Consider the following 16,335-nt stretch of genomic DNA (forward strand, 5'->3'; position numbering starts at 1 on the left):
TCTCGCACCCTTCTGTCTTTCCCACCGCAGTCAGTCTCAACGGGCTCAGTTTTTGTATTGCCTTTTTCTCTTTTTATTTTTTCCTCTTCTCTCCCTCTCTTTCCTATCCTGTGCCACTGCTGGCTCCCAGGCCACTAGCCCTCACCTAGGGAAACTCAACCCAAATAGCAGGGGTGACTTCAGCCTGCCCTCTGTGGGAGTAATGCACACCACACTAGGCAGATGTGACAGCCATCTACAGCTCACGGGGTGGCTGAGGAAACCTCAGTCTGGCCTCTACAGTGATCTTGCACTAGGGCAGTTCTGCCCAACACCGGTAGGACTCTGCACTAAAAGGGCACACCAACCCGCCACCTTGGGTAAGGGTTTAAACCCCTCTGGCCTCATGTTCAGGGTCTCAGGGATCAGCTATCTCTTTACTTTTTATTTTTTCTTCTCTCTTTCCCACCACAGTCAATCTTCGTGAACAGTTATGTTTTCCCCTTCTTTCTCTTTCTATTTTTTTTCTTTCTGTCTTCCCTCTTTTTCCCTCCTCTTTCTTTCTTCCTTCCTGTTACTCTCCTCTCCCTCTCTTCCTTTCCACATGCCACTGCTGGTTTCCAGCCCTTTACCCTCTGCCTAGGGCAACTCTGCCTTACCAGTGGGGAGAGCTCCAGCCTCCCACCCTGTCAGTGCTGCATATGGCAGGACACAGTGCTACACACTGCACAGCACAGGGCTCAGCTCTCTCTTTATCTATTTTTTTCTTCATTTTCTTTCTTGTCTTCATCTTTTGCTTCTTCTTCTGTTTTTCCCTTCTTATATTTCTTCTTTTTTTCCTGCCACAGTCTCAGCAGATTCAGTTTTCCATTTTTGTTTTTTACTGTTTTTATTTTAGTTTTGTCTTTACATTTTTATCTTTGTGTGTGAATTTGGGTTTTTTTTTTGCGCTTGTCTTTGTTTTCTCCTTTTTTTAACCTTCTCCCTCACTTTCCTTTCAGAAGCCCCTGCTGACATCCAGGCCACTCTCATATGCCTAGGGCAACTCTGATGGCCAACATGGGGAAGCTCACGACCATACTTGGTAGCTTTACACGCAGCTGGGGAAATCATTCCCTCTTCCACCATACCACAATTGGCTGGGGATCTCCCCTTAAAACTGCTGGAGGAACTTCAGGCTACAGCCCAAGGTTCTAGAGTGAACTGGGGGAACTCCAACCCAACATCTGTGGTTCACCACACTGCTGTAGGAACATCCAGCCAATCTCCATGGCAATCTTTTTGATTAGGGCACAAGACTTAAGCCATGAAAAAAAAAATAAAATCCAGTAGCAAATTAACAGACTTTTCCAAGAGACTGGAGGAGGCAGAGAATCTCACCAGAGTCCTCTAGGTTAACCAAGGAGACCTGAACAAACAGGAAAAGCAGTCAAATAAGACAATCAGAGAAGCTGAAGAAAAACTGAGGGCCATGTATGATTATATGAAGAGGAACAATTTTAAAATAATTGGACTACCAGAAGAAGACACAACAAAAAAATCAACAGTTAAATTAGTGAGGAAATTCTTATAGAAAAACATCCCAAATTAATAAATGAACATCAAGCAACAATTCAGGAGGCTGAAAGAACACCAGCCAGACTGAACGCAAGAAGTCACCAAGACCCATAATAGTTGAATTACCCAACTATGAGGAAAAGGAGAAACCATAAGAGCAGCGAGGGGAAAACAAATACCCAAATGAGAATATGTTCAGACCTATCAGAGGACATGATGTGCACCAATTAGAGCCGAGTCAACAGAACAATCTAATAACAAAGCAAAAAATAATAATAATCAGAGCCGAGATGCAGGAGAGGGAAAACAAGTAAATTATAGGAAAACATCAATGTAGCTAAAATTTGGTTCTCGGGAGGATTGACAGAATTGATAAACCGCTGACAAACTTAACCAAAGAAAGGAAGGAACAAATTTCAAAAGCAAGGATGAGGGATGAAACAGGGAACATTGCAACAGAACCTAATGAAATCAAAAGGATAATTACACAGTACTATGAAGGCCTGTACTCTAATGAATTTCAACAACTTGGAAGGCATGTACAAACACATGGAAAAACAATCCCTCTCTATACTATTCAGATGGACATTAAGAACCTCAAGAGACACATAACAATGAAAAAAATAGACAAGGTTATCAGGGGATTACCAAAAAAAATCCTCTGGGCCAGATGACTTCACGGGAGAATTCTATTAAGCATTCAGGAAAGAACTGTCACGCCTCCTACAAAAACTCTTCTAGAACATAGAAAAAGAATGAAAACTTCTACTCTTTCTATGAAGCTAGTATAACTTTGATACCTACAGAGGGCAAGAATCCCACAAGAATTGAGAACTACAGAACAACATCCCTAATGAACATCGAAACAAAACTCCTTAACAAAACAATGACCAATAAAATATGAAAGCATATAAAAAAATTCACCATGACCGAGTGGAATTTATACCAGGGATGCAGGGATGGTTCATCAAATGAAAGACAATTAGTATTATTCATCACATTGACAGGAAAAATGATCAGAACCACATGATAATAGCAATAGATGCGGAAAAAGCATTCGATAACATCCAACACCCATTATTGCTTAAGACACTCAAGAAGAAAGGAATGGAAGGGAAATTCCTCAATATTACACAAGCCAGATATGAAAAAGCCACAGCCAACGCGGTAATCAATGGAGAAAAAATGAAAGCCTATCCAGTCAAAAAGGGTACCAAACAAGGATGTCCCTTGTACCCCCCTTCTACTTAACATCATACTGAAGGTCCTAGCTAACAACATAAGATAAAGAAAAGACATCAAAGGTATTTATCTAGGGAAGGAAGAGGTGAAACTATCATTATTCACAGATGGTATGATTTAATACATCGAAAATCCCCGAAACTCCACAAATGGAGCGTTGGAAGCAATAGAGGAAGATGGCAGAGTGGCAGGATACAAAATCCACAAACAGAAGTCTATCGGACTACTATGCACATCAGACAAGATCATAGAAGAGGCGATTAAAAAGGTAGTAACGTTTACAATAGTCACGCATATATTGAAATATCTAGTGAAACCTGACTAAAAAAACAAAAACAATTTGTATGAGGAAATTTGTAGAACACTATTACAAGAAACCAAGGGTGACCTCAACAAATGGAAGGATATTCCCTGTTCGAGGATTGGCAGACTCGATATAGGAAAGATGTTAGTTCAATGCCATAAGTTCAATGTAATCCTGATACGAATACCATCACACTTCTTTAAAGAATTGGAAAAGCTGATGACCAACTTCATATGAAGAGGGAAGAAGACCAAAATTAGCAGAGAACTCCTCAAGAAGGACAAAATGGGAGGGGGGCTTGCTCTACCTAACTTTAACATGTATTATACGGCCAAAGTTGTCAAAACAGTTTGGTACTGGTATAACGACAGATATTCAGACCAATGGAAAAGAGCTGAGAACCCAGAATTAAAAACATCAGCATACAAGCAACTGTTTTTTCTTAAGTGTCCCAAAAATATCAAAGGGGAAGCAGATGCCATCTTCAATAAGTTGTGCTTGAAAAAAATGGATATCTATCTGCAGAAAAATGAAGCAAGATCCTTAACTCACTCCATGCACAAGAATAAACTCAAGATGGATCCCAGGCCTTGAGGTAAAATGCCAAACTATTAGGGCCATTAATGAGGGAATTGGGATCAATTGAGGACCTGGGCACAGGGACTACATAAACTATCAGAAGTAAGGAAGGATACAAATACAGAGGAGTCACAGATTGACAAGTGGGATATTCTGAAGATAAATCACCTGTGTACATTGAAACAATTCACCAAGAGAGTAAAAAGAGAGCTCACAGACTGGGAAAAGATCTTTAGCAATGACACATCCAAAAAAGATCTTATTACTAAAATCTACAATACTCTGCAAGCTTACAATAAGAAAAAAACTAAATGCCCCCTAAGGAGGTGGGCAAAGGACCTGAACAGAAATTTCACAGAAATGCAAATGGCCAATAAACATTTGATTAAATGTTCCTGATTATTAGCCACAAGAGAAATGCAAATTAAAACAACTATGAGATACCACCTAACACCCTCAAAGATATCCCAAATCAAAAAAACAGAAAGTAACAAGTGTTGGAGGGGCTGTGGGGAGATAGAGCCGCTCATCCACTGCTGGTGGATCTGTAGGTATGTACAACCATTATGGAAATTGATTTGGCAATATCTAAAACAGATGGAGATTGAGCTACCATATGAGCCAGCAATCCCCCAAACTGGGCCTATATCCAGAAGAGGCAAGAAACAAACCACGGCTGGACATCTGTGCTCCAGTGTTCATCGCGGCACAGTTCACAATTTCAAGGAGTTGGAAACAACCCAAAATTCCATCAACAGATGAATGGATCAAAAAACTCTGGTACATACATACAATGGAGTACTACGGGTACATAAAATGCAGCGATGAACTCATGAAGCACATGGTCGCATGGAAGGAAGTGGAGGAAATCATGTTAAGTGAAGTAAGTCATGCACGAAGGGACAAGGACAGCATGAATCCACTGAGGTAAGCTTAAAGGGGGGGGGTGCGTAGGGGAAAGCCACTATATCCATACATCCCTGGGATGAGGTCCAGCAGCTGTAGCAGGGGCCAAACCCAATCCAGGGATTCATATGGCAGCCAACTAAATAAGAGGGGGGAAGCAAGACGGAAAAAAAGCTATGGGTAGGGGGGAAGCAGGGGACTAATCCACCCAAGGGGAGGGTATTGTTATATCTCCACAGGAGGGGGAGAGACAGACCAGGTTTCAACCTGATGCTCCAAGAAGTGAATACAGCATACCAGCATGTACCAGGGAACCAATACAGATCTGTGGGGATAGACCCAATACCAACTATGTGGACACCCCTGCGCACCCCTCAGAAGAATGTACTTCAGATGACAGTCCTGGGGTTACAGCTTTGGGAGAGGCACGCATCGGATTAGAGCACACGGGAGAAATGCAAAGGGATGGGGAGGGAGGAAAGGACATCCTGGCTCACCAAGCCCAAGGACGCTGTTCCTGGTAGGAGCAGACAATGCATGGGGAGGACTGTAGGGCTGGCGCCACCAGGGGACACGGTGTCCCGCACTGAACCATGACGCTGCGGGGGACAGCACTGGAGGCAGTGTGGGAATAGTGCACAGTCTGGCTCCATCACGCTGGGAGAGACACCTAGGGTATGCAGCAGGTCGCAGGGGCAGCAGAGTGATGAAACCCCTGGAAAATACTAAAAATAGATTGGGAGAGAGAGTTTGGCACCCCAACAGATTCGACTGGAAAATATTCATAAAGGCCAACAAACAGACCTTGAGCTATTTATAGGCTTTTCCGTTTTTGTCAGTGGCTTTCTTTTTATTATTGTCATTTTGTGTTTGTTTTTTTTTTGCTGTTGTTATTATTGTTTTGACTTCCTTTGTTGTTTTATTTGGCTTTGCCTGGTTTTTGCACTTATCAATGTATCTTCATGTCTATCTATATAAGATTGGCTGGATAAATAATTCAGAGATGAAAAGAATGGGACCAATGCTTCCAGGAAGGGTACGGGAGAAGGGGAGGTGGGAGAAAGGAAGAGGGGTGGCCCAACCCAGGGACAAGGGAACAACAAGTGGACTAAAATCAATGGAAGGACGGCTATAGGATGCCTTGTGGGGCTCAATCAAGGGCAATGTAGCAGCAAGGAATTACTAAACCTGAATGAAGGCTGACCATGATGGTGGGACAAGAGGGAAGTTAAAAGGAAATAGAGGAAAGAATCAGGATGCAAAGGACATTTAAAGAGGCCTAAATACAGTCATGTATATATATATGTATATATATATATATATATATATAAAATGAGAGGGGAATAGAACTATGTACTCATCTCTATATGTTAAGAATTAAGGTTGCAGATGAACTTTGAGCCTCAAGTAGTCCCTTAACATAAGAACACTTTGTTCTAACAATCCAGCATTCTGTGATGCTCACCCTCCCAGTATTTCGCTGAAGACAAAATGGGTGCATAAGCCAATGTGGTGAAGGAAGCTTACGGTACCTGACTATCAAAAGATATAGCATCTGTGGTCTTAAAGGATTGAAAATAAACAATCATCCATCTAGCTGACAAGCAATAGAGACAACATGGAAGAAGCACACCAGCCTTTGTGATCATGAAGTATCGATGGAATCAGGTATCAGGCATCTAAAATCCAGAATAAAACCATACCCAAGGTGAAGGGTGGGGGGTGGGGGTGGGCAGGCATGAAGTGAAGTCCCAATGACCATCTGTAGACACTTGGACATCCCCTCACAGAGGGGTCACAGGGCAGAGATGAGCCAGTCAGGGTGCAGTATAGCACCGATGAAACACACAGCTTTCCTCTAGTTCTTTGGCTTCCTTCACCCCACTATCATGACCTCAATTCTACCTTACAAACTGGATTAGACCAGAACAAGCACACTGCTACAGATGAGAGCCTGAAACATAGGGAATCCAGGAGAGATAAACCCCTCAGGACCAACAAGGAGAGTAGAGATACTAGGGGAGGGTGGGGGATAAAGAGGGAACTGATCACAAGGATCAACCAAGAACCCCCTCCCAGGGTGATAAACAATGGAAAAGTGGGTGAGGGGCAACATTGGAGGATGTAAGATATGAAAAAAAAATCTATAATTTATCAAGGGTTCCTGAGGGAAGGTGGGCGGGGGAGGGAGGGGAAAGAAATGGGGAGCAGATATCAGGGGCTCAAGTGGGAAGAAAATGCTTTGAAAATGATGATGGCAGCATATGTGCAAATGTGCTTGACACACTGGAGGAATGCATGGATTGTGATAAGAGAGGTAAAAGTCCCCAATAGAAGTATTTCTTAAAAGTAGATTTTGAGATCACCATTCATCATAGCCCTAATATTGAAATAATGAGTTCTTATGCCATGGCCCCACCCTCATAAAGAGCACACTGAAGACATGGGTGCCACAGCAAAGTGTGGCAAAGAAACCAGATGGTGCGCAACTGCCAACAATAATAGAGTCTGGGGTCTTAATGGATTGTCTCTAAACAAGGAGGCCACTAAGTGAAGTCAACTAAGTCCACATGGATGAAGCACACAAGCCTATGGGTTACAAGATAGCTAATATTAAGATCTAAACCAGCAAAGGGAATGGTGTCAGTGTCCAAATCCTAAAGAACTGGATTATGGAAAGTGATGGAGGAAAGTGGTAGCCCCAAATCCATTCTCAGGGTCACTACGTGGGATGAGCCTCTTGTAAATATCTAATGCATGTAGGGACATCAATAATCCCTAAATCCAACAGTGAGCATTGTAAGCTGGATTTTAGCAACTGTTCTTTGGCTGGAATGTCACATTTTATAATCTGATCTCCCTATGGCACCCACGTGGATTTATTCTAAACATTTGATATTCTCTCCTTCCTCTTAGGTTGAGGCTTCTATCAGTTTTATATAGCGGTTGATAATGGATCTTTTTGGTGTCTGCTTTAGTCTTGTGTACTTATCTATAAAGGGAACCTGAAATGGAATTGCTGATGAGCTCAGCACACTGAGGTGGGTGTGGGTGGGAATAGAGAACCACTATCAATGTGTAAAAGGAGGAGAAAAAATGCCCCAAACTGTCCTGGACAGTGATTCACCGCCCTTCGTAGTATGATTAAACTACTGACTGTGTTAAGTATGGACCAATAAACATGGATGTGTGACAAAACATTTTACAACCATTGAATCATACTTTAAGAGCTCTTGTCAATGGGTTGGGTCCTTTCGTGATAGTGCCTCCAGGGCTCTGGTGGGAAGAAAAAGAACCTTCTGTTTTATATACAAATCATAGATGCATATATAAAGATACAGATAGTCTCTAAATAAACATATAGTATATCTGTGTTATTAAATTTTATGCAGGTAGAAGAATTCGAAAAAAAAAACGGCTTTCTTTTAAAAAGGGAGGAAATTATGAAAAAAAAAGTTCTGGAAAAATGTGTAAAGCTTTTCTAGGAAATAACTTCACACAGAAAAAAATAATAATGACTTACCTTAAAAATAGTTTAAGATAAAATGTTGCATGCAGTCATCAAAATGTAACGGAACGATAAAAGCAAATGATGAGGACAAAACATTGAGCATGTGTATTATCCTCCAAAGGGAATGTCAGATGCAATATTCCCCCAAATATGCACTTGACTTTTGTTTCGTAGACCTGCCCTTTCTTATTCTAACCCAGCAGTTTCTGTATCTTGTCTCACATATGTTTACTCTGTATGTCAACTGTTTAGTAAGGTCTATTAACTCTATTTATAAATGTCTTAATTATGTCTTCTCCTTGTAACATCAGCACAAGTGTGTGAGTGTAGGCAGACTTTATCTCACTCCCAAATTGCTTTGGGTGGCTCTTTAACGGATATTCCTAGTCTGCATCTTTATCTCTCCCTCATTCCATTGCTTACACCACTCTCCGCGATACCCTTGGAAAAGCTGGTTCCACAATCCTCTTCTTAAAATCCACTAATTGAGTCTTGTAAGAACAGTTTAAAGTCTAATCTCTTTAGCAAGATATACAAATCCAGCTCCTCTCCTATTTATAAACATCTGGTTTCTTTCCAGCATCATCCTCTCCTAAGCATTTTACAAGTCAGGCTAACAAAGGATTTTGGTTTCCTAAATGTGAGCTGCCTTCTCTTTCTGAACTCACACAAGAAGGCACAAGTTTGTCATTTCTTCCAAGAAGACTGAGTCATTGCTTACTCCATGACTTCAAGCACCCTCTGTGTTTTTCTAGCACTTTTTTGTGTATTTGGTAAATGGCAATTGATCATTTTAATATTCACAGTTTTAAAATAATTGACATTATAGAAATATGTTTATGATATGAAAATTAAACTAAAAATCAATAACAAACATTTGGTAAGTCCTGAGATATTTAAAAATTAAATACCTATCTCCAAACAAACTATGAGTTCAACAGAAATTCACAGGGAAAACAATGACATATTCTGAATGAAATGAAAATTTTAAATGTACATGTCAAATGTATGGCTGCAGTTCTAAAAGTCCTTGAAGGATATTTTATAATATTAAATGTATACATGAGAAAAGAAGGAAAGCTTCACATGAATGAGTTAAAGTTTTATCTTGTGAAGTCAGCAAAAGAAGAGCAACATAAGTTCTAATTAAACAGGGAGAAAGATGTAAAGAAGATAAGAATGAGACAGAGAGAGTAGCTGGGTGTGGAAAAGTAGGGTAGAGGAGACAATGAGGAATTATTATAAATATATATGTACACATACATATACACACATATGTTTACATTACATACACACACACATATATAATAAATTACAACAGTACTGAAAATTCAAGTACATATGTATCAATCAAAAAGTGTGCAAAAATGGGTACTAAAAAGTAATAAATGTTGATAAGAGAACTGAAAGAGTCTAAATTGATACAAAAGACTCAACATAGTAAATATGTTAATACTTTCTAAATTGATCTATTAATTTCAATGAAAGTCAAACCTAAATGCCAGTAGAATTTTGATAAAATCGACAAACTGATTCAAATCGCTGTGGAAAGGAAAGGAGTCCAGAAGCGTCAAAACCATTCATGAATCAACAGAGTAACCACAAACTTGCCTGAAAGACTTCCAATAAAGGACAGTAAGGCTGTAGCAAAATTAAAAGTTAACAAATGTTTGCATGAACTTTTTGAAGCCCCTCATATAGACATCTAGATCAATAGAACAGAAGACACAATGTAGAAATCTAGCTACAGCTACATGGCCAACTAACTTTTCGAAAAGTGAAATGGATGATCTTTCCAGCTACAGTGTTCACTATTAAATAGCTTACAGGGTTGGGAGAGTAGGCATGGAAGGATATGATCTATGTCTTATACCTCATTCAAACAAACTAACTCAAAATAAATCTTAGAGGTATGCTGAAAGTAAATCAGAAAATCTAAACTACATAACTTCTAAAACATAAATGAAACTCTTTATAGACATGGATTATATAATTTCTTAGATTCAATATCAAAGGTGTGGCTAATAGAGCAACAAGATTATAAATGGGGTGTCAGAAAAAATAAGCACTTCCTCTTTTGAAAGAGGAAGAAAATTAAACACAAACTGGGAAATACTATTACAAAAAATATTGATAAAACATTATTCACTTTCTAGAAACAACTCTCAAAATTAAGAAAACCAAAACTCAATTTTTAAGATGGGCAAAAGTTTTAACGGAGTACTTTACCAGAAAATATACATCTGCTAGGCAGATAAGCTCATGGAAAAAAAGGTCAACCTTATTAATCATTAAGCCACTGCCTTGAGCTGATTTGGACTCATAATAATCCAAAAAGACCGAGGAGACTTGTCCCATTGAGCCTTTCAAGGCTATGGTGCGGTTACTCATTGGGCCGCAAAGCACAAGGTGAGTAGTTTGAAACCACCAGCCATTTTAGGGAACTAAATACTCCCTTAAAGAGTTACAGTCTCAGAAACTCAAAGGGGCAGTTCCACTCTGTCCTATGGCATCTGTGTTAGTTTGCATAGACTAGATAAACATATCCAGAGACACTTATATATGTGTAAAAGAGAACTTTATATCAAAGAGCAATTGTATATTGAGAAAACATCCCAGCCCAGTCCAGATCAAGTCCATGTGTACGATACTAGCCCATATGTCTGATACTAGTCCATAAATTCCTCTCTAGACTCACACAGTCTGATGTGGGTATGAATGGCTGGTGGGTCTGAGCCATGAACCTTCTAGTTATCAAAGTAGGTTTGAGTTATCAATGCCTCACCCACACACTGCCATCAGGGTTTCTTTTATTAATGATTAAGGAAGTAAAAACTTATTGTTTCTTTTTTAATTAAAAATAAAAGTGCTGCCAATATTGACACTTAGAATCTGTATGAACATTTGTTATCTCTGGTGAAATTACTTGTTTTTATGGAAAGTGTGTGCTGAACTTTATAAAGAGTTTCCAAGCTAGGTTTCAAATTTGTGCAATATTTTACCTTTTTGCCATCAACATATGAAAGTTCCAGTTACTCAACATTCTCACCAGTACCTAATAACGTTTCCATATTAAGATCACAATGCAAATGAAGAATACAGTGTGGTCTTTTAGAATGGAAAAATCACGAAGAAATAGTACAAATCTGAAAAAAAAAAACCTTCCAGACATTGATTATGGAAATGCAAGTGTTATAAACAATTTTGAAAATTAGATTGGAAACTTCTGATAAAGTTAAATACACACTTACCACGTTGTTTGTTTGCTCGGACCCATCGTGACTCTGTGCACAAAAGAACAAAACAATGCCCCGCCATGCGCCGCCCTCACAGTTGTTCTTATGCTTGAACCCATTGGGGCAGCCATAGTGTCTGACCCATCCCACAGGTCATCAACAACGTGGATACCTGAAAGAGGGACTGGGAATGAAGAGGGGCAAGAGACGCGAGAAATGGAGGCAAGACAGGAATCTGATCAAGTCTCCTTTATTGAGCTGAGAGCAGAGGCTTAAATAGCCAGCGAAGGGCGGGCACCATTACGTCATATGGAAATAAGGTATAGCTGGGGTAGCCAATAGTCACGCACCTACCAAATAAGGAATAAATGGCGGGTGATTGTGCTCAAACAGGTCCGCATGCTAATGAGGCATTACAGGTGTCTGGTGGAAGTGCCGCCAGGTGTGTGTTGTCCAATGAGCGTAGCGGCTGCTAGCAATTGAGCACCAATCCTAGCAAAGGTCAAGTAACTAATGACCGCAGGGGAAACAGAGCAGTAAGACCACTAGGCACAATTTATATGACAGAAAACCGAGAGTAAATACATGAAGGTTGTATATGGCTTTTGATCCAGGGCTGAGGGAAATGCAGTTCCCTACAGGTGTCAACCTAATTCACTGAGGGCCACCTTCTTTGTTTTGCTCCCCCTCTGCTTTACCAAATACTATTTCTTTCTACAGGGACTGGGCTCTCCTGACAACATGCCCAAAGTATGTGAGACAGAGTCTTGGGAGCCTTGCCTCTGAGAGCATTCTGACTATACTTCTGAATTTCTGAGAATATTTGTTTGTTCTTTTTGCAGTGCTATTGTATTTTCAATATTCATCTCCAGCTGGAGCACCACAATTCAAACACATCAATTATTGCTGTCTTCCTTATCGTGATAGTGACATAGTTGCATGTCAACATGAAGTGTAGGGGTGGAGTCTAGCCTGCCAATCAGGTCACAGCCTGATAGTGCCTTCTCGTGGGGGTGACCTCCTCTAAAGGAGGATCCTGGGAGCTTCTCTCAGTCTTCACTTTCCTGCTGCTGAGTCGCTGGGAAAGGTGCCTGAGCCGTGCTAATACTTGTGAGCTTTGTGATACAGCCACACTGCCTTTGGATCTACAAGCCTTTCTATAAACAGCTAGTGATCTTCCTGCATTCTGCATCGTTGCGTGTGGCTGGGTGAGTCTGAAGAGGGACTTATGGACTAGTATCCTACTTGAGGAATAGTACTAGACTCGTGCACTTGATATGGACTGGGTTGTGATGTTTGCTTGGTATACAATTACTTCTTGATATAAAGCTCTCTATATGCGTGTCGCTGGATTTGTTTCTCTAGTCAATCTGGTCTATCACCCTTAGTGTCCAACTTTCACAGAATTTAAGGGAATTGAAAATATCATGGCTTGGGTCAGGCACAACTTAATCCTTAAAGTAACATCCACGCTTTTCCCACACTTTAAAGAAGTCTTGTGCAGCAGATTTACCTAACACAATGGGTCATTTCCTCTTTAACTGCTGCTTCTACATACATTTAACAAAATCCTTAATGATTTCAATCTTTTCTCCATTTATTATGATGTTGACTATTCATCCAGTTGTAAGGATTTGTGTTTTCTTTACACTGAGTTGCAGTACCTATTGAAGGCTACCATCTTTAATCTTCACCACCAAGTGCTTCAAGTTCCTCGCTTTCAGCAAGCAAGGTTGTGTCATCTGCATATTGGACATATGCGGCCTTCCTCCAATCCTTATGCCACATACTTCTTCAAATAGGCCAGCTTTGCTGTTTCTTTGCTCAGTATAGAGATTGAACAAGTATGGTGAGAGCATTCAACTCTCAAACCTTTCCTGATTTTAAAACATGCAGTATGCGTTTTGTCCGATTTGTACAAATGCCTCTTGATCCATGTACAACTTCTTATTATTTTTTCTTGATTGTAATCCTTTAAAAAAATCATGTTATTGGGGGCTTGTACAACTCTTATCACAATCCACCCATCCATCCATCGTGTCAAGCACATTTGTACATTTGTTGCCATCATCATTCTCAAAACATTTGCCTTCTACTTGAGCCCTTGGTATCGGCTCTTCATTTTTACCCCTGCCTCCTCCACACACACACCCCCATTCACAAACCCTTGATCATTTATATATTTTTATTATTTTGTCATACCCGACACTGTCTAATGTCTCCTTTCAGCCACTTTTCTGTTGTTAGTCCCCCAGGGAGGGGATCATATGTAGGTCACTGTGATCAGGTTGCCCTTTTTACCACACCTTCCCCTTACTTACCTGATATCACTACTCTCATTATTGGCCCTGAGGGGCGATCTGTCCTAGATCCCCTGTGTTTCCAGCTCTTTCTGTGCCAGCGCATGGACAAATTCTTCATGATCACAATGAAATGTTCTGGGATTCTCATTCTTTTCAAGAATATTCATAGTTTAAGATCCACACAATCAAATGCCTTGGCATAGTCGATAAAATACAAGTGAACACCAATCTGGTATTTTCTGCTTTGAGCCATTTGACATCAGCAATGATATCTCTTGTTTCACATTCTATTCTTAATGTAGCCTGAACCTCTGGTAGCTCTCTGTCAATGTGCTTCAACTCTTATTGTACTATTTTCAACAAAACTTTCTTACCATGTGATATGAATGATATTATTCTATAATTAGAATATTCTGTTGGGTCATCTTTCTTTGGGATGGGTATAAGTTATGAATCTCTTCCAGTTAATTGGTTAATAAGTCTACTTCAAATTTCCTGGTATAGATGTATAAGTGCTTCCAGTGCTTCATCAACTGGTTGAAATATTTCAATATTCGATCAATCTCTGTAGCCTTGCTTTTGGCTAATTCATTCAGAGCAGGTTGATCTTTCCGTATCAATGGTTGTTGTTCATATGCTACCCCTCATAATGGTGGAATGCTGACTAGTTCTTTTTAGCACAGTGATTGTGTATTCTTTCCATCTTCTTTTGATGCTGCCTGCATCATTCAGTAGTTTGCCCATAGAATCTTTTAATATTGCAACTTGAGGCTTGACCTTTTCTTGAGTTCTTCCAGTTTAAGATATGTGGAGCATGCTCTTTCTTTTAGGGTTTTAACTCTAGGTCTCTGCACATTTCATGATAGCATTTTGCTTTGTCTTCTCCAGCCACCCTTTGAAATGTTGTATTCGGCTCTTTGACGTCATCATTTCCTACATTTGCTTTAGCTACTCTATGAGTCAGATCAAGTTTCAGAGTCTATTCTAACTTTGATCTTCATTTTTCTTTCATTTCTGTTTAATAACCTTTTGCTTTCTTCATGAATGATGTAATCGATGTCACCACACAGCTCAGAAGATCTTTTTCATTTGTGTTCAATGCATTAAATATCTTCTTGAAACTTTCTGAGAAAGATATACTCATGGTTGTATTTTGGACATCACGAACTTTTAAATTTGTCTTGTTTCAATATGAACTTAAATATGGACCGTTGATGATATGTACACAGTCAGCCAGCCTCTGGCCTGCTTTTCGCTAATGATCTTGATCTTCTCCATTGTCTTTCCACAGATGTAATCATTTTAATTTATGAGTATCCATCTGGAGAAGGCCTGGTGTATAGTTGCCATTTGTTTTGTTGGAAAAAGATATTTCTTATAAAGTCATTGGTCTTGGAAAATTCTATTATGCAATCTCCAGCTTCGTTGTTATCACCCAGGCCCTATTTTCCAACCACTCTTCCTTCCCCTTTGTTTCCAGATTTTTCATTTCAGTTGCCTATCATTATCAATGTGTCTTGATTATATGTTTGGTAACTTTCTGACTGTAGATATTAGAATTCTTTAATGTCTTCAACACTAGTTTTTTAGGTTGGTGCATAAATCTGAATAATAGTTGCAATGATGGATTTCCTGGAATGGGGATAAGTATAATCCCATCACAGCATACTACTTCAAGAGAGATATTGAAAGGTCCTTTTTGACGATTAATGCAATGCCATCTTGATTATGTCATTGCAGGCCAAGCAAACCTCATGATTTTCTGATTTAAAATGGGCAGTACTAGGTCCCACTAATGCCTAGGATAGTTATCTTTCTGCATTTCATTTCATTTTTTTAAAACTTCCAATGTTCCTATTTTCATACTTTGTACATTCCAAATTCTGATGATTAGTGGATTTTTGCAGCTGTCTCTTCTCATTTTTCAATTGTGCCCATTAGCAAAGGGAGATCCCAAATGCTTTCCCCCCACAGGCTTTACCCCATTCACCTCACCATGCTCGAATCTACTTTGAAAAAGCAGTTCCTCTGTCACCTGTGGATTAACATCTGACCCAAGACTCAGGAATCCTCTGGCACTACTTCCAACAGAGTTCTGTTCCCATTCGTTAAGCTTTCATTTTCTTTTAGTGGGCCAATTGTCTTCTTAAGTTTTGTAGCGGTTACTTCCTCTGAAGTAGCCAATGGATTCCGTCTTTGTATTCTGCTGTTAGTCTGGAAGCTCCGCTGAAATGTGTTCCCTTTGGGTGACTCTGCTGGCATTTGAAACACCAGTGACATAGCTCCCAGCATCACAGCAACACAAGACACCCCAGTAAGACAAACGGAAACACAAGTGGTATACAGCCTCACATTAGATCTTGGAACTTGATTCCTTTGTGTTGTATCACTTTTGAACCTTCGGAGGCTGAAAGCTGTTTTTGCAGTTGGAATCTCTTCCAAGTTAGCTTTCATTTCCGCCACTCCCTCATTTGTTTTTGGTCAACACAAAATTCCCTACTTGCTATACTGTTATTGCTTTCTTCTGCTTTGACACAACCTTTTGTTTGAAACCAGCTTCCTATGACCTGCGTTTTTATTTTGGTCCAGGATTAGAAGTATTGGGATCCATTTCTAACAGAATTTTTAAAAAAGACTTTGAAAAAAGAATGCCATATCATAGCAATTGAATTCTCAAAATATACTGTAAGCCCTACTCAAAAAATAAGTCCTATAGTT

At 39.8% G+C, this 16,335-nt stretch overlaps 1 protein-coding gene across 1 annotated transcript in view; it reads right to left on the reverse strand.

The window, feature by feature from the left end:
- Positions 1-16,335, reverse strand: part of GFRAL (GDNF family receptor alpha like) — a 94,781-nt gene that overhangs the window by 65,908 nt on the left and 12,538 nt on the right. The gene's annotated exons all lie outside the window — the stretch shown is intronic.

This window comes from Tenrec ecaudatus, chromosome 7, assembly GCF_050624435.1.
Source record: "Tenrec ecaudatus isolate mTenEca1 chromosome 7, mTenEca1.hap1, whole genome shotgun sequence".
Lineage (NCBI taxonomy): Eukaryota > Metazoa > Chordata > Mammalia > Afrosoricida > Tenrecidae > Tenrec > Tenrec ecaudatus.